This window comes from Solanum dulcamara, chromosome 7, assembly GCF_947179165.1.
Source record: "Solanum dulcamara chromosome 7, daSolDulc1.2, whole genome shotgun sequence".
Lineage (NCBI taxonomy): Eukaryota > Viridiplantae > Streptophyta > Magnoliopsida > Solanales > Solanaceae > Solanum > Solanum dulcamara.
The window spans coordinates 73690565-73699649 of NC_077243.1; the positions used below are offsets into that span (position 1 = coordinate 73690565).

General features: G+C 32.8%; 1 pseudogene; it reads right to left on the reverse strand.

The window, feature by feature from the left end:
* Window positions 1-1443: 1443 nt before the first annotated feature.
* On the reverse strand, window positions 1444-2091 carry LOC129894868 (uncharacterized; annotated as a pseudogene).
* Window positions 2092-9085: the final 6994 nt, after the last annotated feature.

Sequence of the window (9085 nt, forward strand, 5' to 3'; positions counted from 1 at the left end):
CCGCTGAGTTGAAAAAGTTGAAAGAACAACTGAAAGTCCTCCTAGATAAGGGGTTTATTAGGCCAAGTGTCTCACCTTGGGGCGCTCCTATCCTATTTATGCGAAAGAAAGATGGGCCCCTTAAAATGTGCATTGATTACCGACAACTAAACAAGGTCACCATAAAGAACAAGTATCCTCTCCCTAGAATTGATGATTTATTTGACCAACTTTAGGGTGTCACATTCTTCTCTAAGATAGACCTCAGATCAGGTTATCACCAGTTGAAAGTGAGAGAATGTGATATCCCGAAGACGGCTTTCCGAACCCGCTATGGTCATTTTGAGTTTCTTGTTATGTCCTTTGGATTGATAAATGCTCCAGCAGCTTTTATGGACCTCATGAACTGGGTATTCAAGCCATACCTGGATACGTTTGTAATTGTCTTCATCGATGATATTTTGGTCTACTCTAGAAGTAAGAGTGAACATGTTAATCACCTTAGGATTGTCCTTCAAACTCTTAAGAAGAGGGAGTTATATGCTAAGTTTTCGAAGTGTGAGTTTTGGCTTGAGTCTGTAGCGTTCCTAGACCATATTATATCTGGTGATAGAATTCAAGTTGGTACTCAAAAGATTGAGGCAGTTAAGAACTGTTCCAGACCCACCTCTCCAACCGACATAAAGAGTTTTTTAGGTTTGGCTGGTTACTACAGGAAGTTTGTTGAAGGATTTTCATCCATATCCTCACCATTGACTAAGCTGACTCAGAAGAAGGCTAAGTTTCAATGGTCTGATGCTTGTGAGAAAAGTTTTCAAGAGTTGAAAGCTAGATTGACTACTGCTCAAGTACTATCCCTACCCGAAGGAATGGATGGTTTTGTAATCTATTGTGATGCTTCCAGAGTTGGGTTGGGATGTGTATTGATGCAGAAAGGTAAGGTCATTGCCTATGTCTCCAGACGGCTTAAGACTCATGAGAGGAACTACCACACTCATGACCTTGAGTTGGCAGTTGTGGTATTTTCTCTTAAGATCTGGCGTCACTATCTTTATGGTGTACATGTGGATGTGTTCACAGACCATAAAAGCTTACAGTATGTATTCAGCTAGAAGGAGCTGAATTTGAGGCAGAGGAGATGGCTAGAATTGCTCAAGGATTATGACATGAGCATTCTCTACCACCCAGGTAAAGCAAACGTAGTTGCTGATGCTCTTAGCAGGTTATCTATGGGGAGTACAACCCATGTGGAAGAGGAAAAGAAGGAGTTGGCAACGAAAGTGCATAGACTTGCGCGTTTGGGAGTTCAACTTATTGACTCTAGTGAGGGTGGTACAATAGTCCAAAATGGAGCTGAATCATCTCTTGTTGAAGAGGTGAAAGGAAAGCAAGATCAGGATCTCATTCTTCTTCAACACACATATTACTCCTTTCACCATACGATTCTCTTAGGTGTTCAAAAAATCAAGTACAAGAGACGTCATTTTTTGAATCAATCACAATATACACCAATGAAAATATATATCCTACAAAAAGCAAGTATATACAACAATAAATTCTCAAATATATAAATATATGTAGTATAAAATTAATTTGCACATATCTGTACCATTCAAAGTGTTTGCTGTCACAAACGTTCTATTGTAAGGACCTCTAAGGTAACTTTCATCCACAACAACTATAGGTTTACAATGTTCAAACCCCTTTATGAAAAGATCCAATGCAACAAATAAATAGAGAAACTCATTTTCTTCAGTTTTCTTCAAACGTATATGAGATCCTGGATTTGTTATACTCAGAATATATAAATATTCTGGTAGTTTACCATATGACTTTGTTGGCGTCCCCCTCAAAGAATTTAGAACCTTTTCTTTAGCCTTCCAAGCCAACTGGTAAGTAACATCAACACCTAGTTCCATCTTCATATCATTCTTAATGTCATTAGGTGTGTATTTCCTCTATGATATATCAAGTTTGGCTTAACAATCCACCAATCAAATTACTAGTTACTTGTCGCTGCGAATACACTTTATCTTTTAAAGAGCATGTATGTTTCGGGTTGAATGTTTTAATTTTGAATATTTTTGATTTGTTAGTGTCCGATGCCTTCATTCCCTAATAACAATCAACAGAGAAACACACGAGTGTATAACTACATCCAAATATACCTAATTAATGTACATAAAATAGTTTTAAAATTATACAGTTATATTAACACACAGAATATACTTATACACAACACACACACACACACACACACACACACACACACATATATATATATATATATATATATATATATATATATATAATTGAGTTGAATTTGATCTTGCAGTCCTAAATTGAAATCGTTGTTCAATTGCATACTGCTCTTGTATAGCTGATCCTCCTCAACATACTTATGATACAGATCTGAAATTACCATATCATAGTTTCCAAATTCCAATGTAGCCAGTGGATCTACCAAATTCGAAATCGCAAGTTGTTGTTGTTCAAACTCATCAACCCCAGTTATACAAAGTGATTCGATGCTACTCGGTACTCCGTGAATTGATATTCCTTCACACAATTCATTGTTCTGATTACACCTATTCAATAGAGTTATACAAATTGGATATTTGTTAAATTCATTTGTAGTTTTTTTTAACATTACATACACTCTCACACCTATGTCATTGTGTATAACCATTAGAGTGCTGCTCTCTTCCTCCTTATATTCAACTTTCAGGGTCTTGATAGTCACATCCACACCTAATTATAGTGTAATCAAATTATACTACTCTGTATAAGATGCATTTTTTTTAAAAACGACCCCATTGATAATGTAGTCTACATAAAAATTTGCATCATTTCATTTTTCATAATGCATTACTAAGATAGGTATGTCAGCCATTGTTGTATACAATCAAATAAGTAGAAAATTCAGGAATTTAGGCAACAATATATAACTTTAACCCTACATACATATTTTGATACATATACAGAATTTTATACAACTCATAAAATCCAACTATATATACAAAAGTTTATATAATTTAAAATACGATACATATACAGAATTTTATACAACTCATTAAGTCAAACTACAAAATTAAACCATATTTATACAAATACAAATATAGTTCTACATAGATACAATCGATTTATACAAATATAATGCAACTCGACTCGTTTTTTCCATCATATACAAAAAATCTCATTAATACAATTATACACAACACGATCTATTCAGTCAGAGTTGATTCACAATCGATCGATTCAATCCGAAAACTCTAAAAATGCGAAGTTAATATAAAATCAATTCAGCAAAGAAAAACACAGAAAAACGGAATCCAAATTATCAATTCTATATTCGCAATTAAAACTAAAAGCATGAACCTAATACAATTCGTCACAATCTTTTGATACATATATAACATCAGATACGAGAATGCGAATTGAATATATCATGTACTTTTTTGTATATTAAACGAAGAAATCAATCGATTAGTTGTTGAATTGCATTCGTCCTTATCAAAAACCCAGAATAAAATATTTTGATGGCATGAAGGAAGTCATATTCGTGTGAAATTCTAACAGATACTATTGCTTGATTTAAGGGATTTATTTCCTTTTAGCAATCAAAATTCTCGCGCCTAATTACTGAATTTTTTGAATTATCGAATTGTATAAATTATAATAAAAAAATAAATTATACAAAAAACTGACGTATAACAAACATAAACTCTAGCTACGGAATGGAAATATCCAAACTGTAGCTATAGAGCATAAATATAATTTTTATAATAGCTATTTATGATTTTTTTCACATAAAAAAATAAAGAAATTATATTCATCCTATCACACTTTGCAACCCTTGATGGTAAGATTTTTTTTAATTTGTCCTCAGATCCCCCTTTCTTTCATTTAGTTGAGGCAAAATTTACCTAAATCACAACATCATGTATAATAAAATACCATAAACTACTAATAAAATCGATGAAGCAGAGTACGAACATTTAACATGTCAAATAAATAATTAAGTGATAAAACGATTAATAATTATGATATTTATGAATATTCATAAGTAAAGAAATAAAAAATGTACAATTCATTCACCCCTCAATTTTGCTTGTAAAATCAAACTTTCCCCTCAACTTTGAACAATAATTAAACTCTCTCCTTTATCCTAATTAAATTTTTAAAATGCCTATTATACTCTTTCATTATCATTTTTTTAACTTTTTTAGAAAATAAAAATATCATGATTTTTAAAAAAGTAAAAAAAATTTGATAATAAAAAAATATAATAGGCATTTTAAAAATTTATTTAAAATAAAGGGGGGAGTGTGAAAATGATTTTCACCCATTCAATTAATTGAAGATAATATGTTTATTTAGATAGCATAAAAACTAAACTAATAATTTATCTATAATTGAAGAATCAAAAATACTATTAACCTCCTATAAACTGCAAGGATGATTGAGTTGGTTGAGTAGCCGATCATCCAAATAAGAGGTCTTAAATTCAAAACCTTTTGCCTTTTTTTTTTTGGTTGAGTTCTCTCTTGTGTACGTGACGTGCTATTATACTGAAAGAAATTTATTTGGTGCACACCAGGAGCGGCTCAAGCAGATTAGTGGCTTAAAGCAAAATCAAACGGAGGCCTTAAATTTAAACAGATAATAACTTTTACATATTGATTTTTTTTAATATATTTTTTTCAAGATAATATAACTATTCTTATTTTAAATTATCTTTCATGAGACATAGTACTCCAAATATGTCAAGTTTCTTCTAATGATTCTTTCATTTTATATGAAAAATTTATCTTTTCTACAAATAGTATTCAATATTTATTAAAAATAATAATTTATGACTTATTATTATTAAAAAAAAATAAAACCCCTCAAATTTAAAAGCCTAAGACATATGCCTTTTTTTTAAACACTGTTAAGCCATTCCTCGTGCACACAACACAACAAAAATAAAGATAATACCAACTACGTACTCTTCAAAATAATGTCACCACAATAATCTATTTTTAATAGGAAAAAATGTGCCGTATAAATTAAATTTTAAAGTAAATTAACCGAAGTTTTAGGGGTCATTTGATAGGGAGATGAGTAGACAAAGTTATACTATGAGTTAAGATATTTTATAAGATAAGTTATCTGCCATATATATATATGAGAAAATTTATTTATCATTGTAATATAAATAGTAGATAAATAATTTTGAGAATAATTAATATATACCTCTAGCCAAGTTATTCTGAAACTATCATTTTTTATCCCGCGTATCGAATTATTCCTTAGTTTATCAAAGCTACCGTGACCTTTTAAAATAATATATTTTTAAAGTTTATTGTGGTGGATGCTAGCCTTTTTTCTTTTCTTTTTTTGAAAAAGAGATAAGTTTTTTAAAATTTTCACCTGCATTAAAGCTCGACTAAGGGTGTAACTATCCATTTAGACCATTTTGAGTACTAAAATTTCTTATTCCATAAAAGACTCATCCTGTAAATTTTAGATAGAATTTTAGACTATTCGATAAATATAATTATTTAAATGATGGATAGTTTTAGATAATTAATTTAAATTGTGGATTGAATTGTTAATTTATTTAATATCCTTTGCACTTAGCCCATGTGTAACAATAAATTAGAACTTAAAGGGATATAAAATTATTTCTTTTATTTGGCGTCCTTGCACGAACCCGCTTTGGCATCGCAGAAGTCAGGTAACCTAATGATATTCACAATTCCATTTACATAGAATTGCCTCGTAGTGGATAGATAATTATTGCATTATTTATGGACAATAAATTGTTCAATTAGTGTTGGGTTGAGAAAGTTTTGAATTAGAAAGAAGTTTCTGTGCAACGTGGGTTTATTTCATTGATGGATTGAGTTGTTACTTTTAGTGGTGACATTCATAGATTTAGTGAATAAGCAATGATAGAATAGTGATGAGAAAATGGTCGAGAATATATATATATATATGAACGAATTGTTAAAATGTAAGGTTTTGCTTAGTTCATTGCAGGTTAAGTATTTTACTAGATTCGCATAATTTGGATTTTTTTTTAGTTATCACATTTTAATTCAAGTTTTAATATATTGATATAGGTAATTAAATATTAGGTGTATTATATTATATGAAAATCATTAGAATTATGTTATTTGTAGACATTAAGACGTAACCCTAAGCTTGAGATTTAAGAAATTGATTATAGTAATATGGGTGATTACAGACTAGTTTGCGTACGGATATCGTATACTTGTTAGATTGGAAATGTTCTGAGACATTGAAGAAAGGAAAAACATTGATGAATTAGCTTGCTTGACTAAAGTTCTTCGGTTGAGGTATGTTATGGTTTATTATATTTCATAGCTAGACTCTTAATAGTGATTGATAGTCATTGGGTAATGTGTGAAGTTTACTATGCATTTAATTGGTGTGGTTTGGATAGTTGATATTTTATTGTGATTGGTCTGAAATTCCAAGACCATGAAATCCATAATCTTGAACTTGCCCTATCAAAAGTAATGCCTCGAATAAAAAAAAAATTATGAAATATTGTTAATGAAGTGAAATGTGATAATAAAGAATGTTGAATTAATTATATTTTGGGATTGGGTGCCACAAGCCAGCATGATATATTTGGATCGAATGTCACGAACCGACACATTATATCTGGATCGGATGTCACGAGCCGACACAAAATTATTGGATCGGGTGTCACGTTCTAAAATGGTAATATTAAAGAAAGCCAAATTAAATGACTTAATGCTACCCAATATCAAATAACTCATTTCCCAAAAGAGCGTGATGTATGTTATGTCGGAAAAAGATAGTTTAAAATTAAAATCAACTTTCTAGAGAAAAAATCAATTTTAGAGAAGAAGAGTCGCCAATTAATTTTTTAAAGAAATTAAGAAAACTTAATTTAAAAGACCCTAACAGATTTAAGTCTTAAAAATTCAAAGAAAAAGGTACAAGGTTCTTATTTCTACTTTGAGAAGGTGTTAAGCTGTAACACCCCCAAAATTTTTTACTAAGATTCGGACCCTTCTTCGCGTGCGTGTAGGATCGAACTCGACTATTGTGAAGTGTATGCATGAGTTAGGATGAGTTCCCAAGTAATTGAAGAGTGTTAGAGGTGATATGGGGTCACAAGGGATCCCTAGAACCAAGCTAAGTCCAAAGAATTCGTCTTGGCTAAGTTTTAGAATGAGTTCGTATAAGGGGTCGACTTTTAACGACCATATCTTTTAAAATATGACGATATGGGTGGCCCATGACCTATTAAATTAAAGGTCTTCGAGTCTTCTTTCCAACGCCGCTAAGATTATAATTTTTGGAGTTCGAAGTCAAAAGTTATGACTATCCTAAGACGAACTAGTACTGTAGAAATTTCAGGCCTAGGTTGTGACTGCAAGAAGCCTGGGCTTGGCGCCGCAGTGGCGCGACGCGCCACTATAGCGCCAGAAACCAGCCTCAGTAGTTTGGTCCCTGGCGCGGCGCGCCACTATTGGATGTGCAGGATTTTTAAGCCTATTTTCCAGAACTCAAAAAATTTAGGCTTGGCGCTGTAAGGGCGCGATGCGCCACTATAGCGCCATAAAACAGCCTTAGCAGTTTGGTCTTTGGCGCGATGCGCCACTATCAGATGTGCAGGTTTTAAGCCTATATTCGACTTGGCGCTGCAATGGCGCGATGCGCCACTATAGCGCCAGGAGTGTTTTAGCCCATTTTTCCAGATTTTTGGAGAAAGGGCAAATTGGGCATTTCCCAAATTATATATACATTAGCCTTGGGACATTTTGAACCATTATTTTCAGTCCATTCCTCTCTCTAAAAAGCCCTAGAAATCCCCTCTCTTCTCCTTCAAATCCATCTCCAACAAGGATTGCATTCAAGAACTTCAAAGATTCAAGCTTTCCATTGAAGACCCAACATCAAGGTTTCTTCAAAGTCTTCACAAGGTATGTAAGGCTACTCAAAGTATGGGTTGAGTCCACCAATTTTCCCTACACATTATTTGAGGTTAAATGTTCATAAGAATGGAGTTTCTTGATAGGCCTATGTCCAAATGAGTCTTTTCATCTATTAATTTGATTCTTGTTATGTTGATGTTGTTGAGTCAAGAAATTTCTAAAATCTTCATGTTAGTATGAGTCGATGAATATGAGTTGCTAAACATACTTTATTGATTTTCTTAACTATGTTGATTATGTTAAATATGCTAATTTTCTTAAATATGTTACTCATCTTAAATTGTTGATTTAGAATCTTGGAGTTGTGATGAGTCCCAAAGGATGTGTTAAATGAATAGAGGAGTGATTGGATAGGTTTGTATGTTGTTATAAATGCATATTTAACTACTCATGAAAGATATGATTGGGATTGATCGGATAGTATGATTGGGAGAGATTTGATTTTGATAAAATTGATGATTTGACAAGGTTCCAAATGAGACTTGTCGATATGATTTGATTGAGTTGATTGGATGGAGTTTTATGAGCATTGAGTCTTGGAAGGAGTATCGAGCACCGAATTGGGTAAAAGTAAGTAATAACTCGAATCCAATAACTACGTCGCCAAACGTAGGAGGGGATTGAACCGTTAAAGTCGGATGTTTCCCCAAAATTATTGTCCTGACATTATAGGACTTGGTTGGATTGGATCCATGATTGGTTGATTCATTCATACCCTGGCAAAGTATGAACGGACGTGGCAACAACGTCGGTTTGTTGTACTGTCACTGGCTCATAAGTGATGGTTGTCGGATAAGAGAAACTCCCATAGAGGTCTTGATAGTACTCTGAGTCAGATTGGGTTGAATTGTATGTGATTGGTCCCGTCTAAATCATATCCCTGTTTAGACTTAGGACACTTGATTGAGTTGTTCTTTCTCTTGAGTTGAGATTTCGAGTTGATTTGATTCTTCCTTGATGTTTGTTTCATTCGGCCATTTTACATACTCGTACATTCCATGTACTGATGCCATTTGGCCTGCATCATTTTATGATGCAGAGACAGGTACTAGAGATCATCAACCGACGCACCGTTGAAGATCTTCTCACTTCCAGCTAGTTGGTGAGTCCTCCCAGTTTCCGGA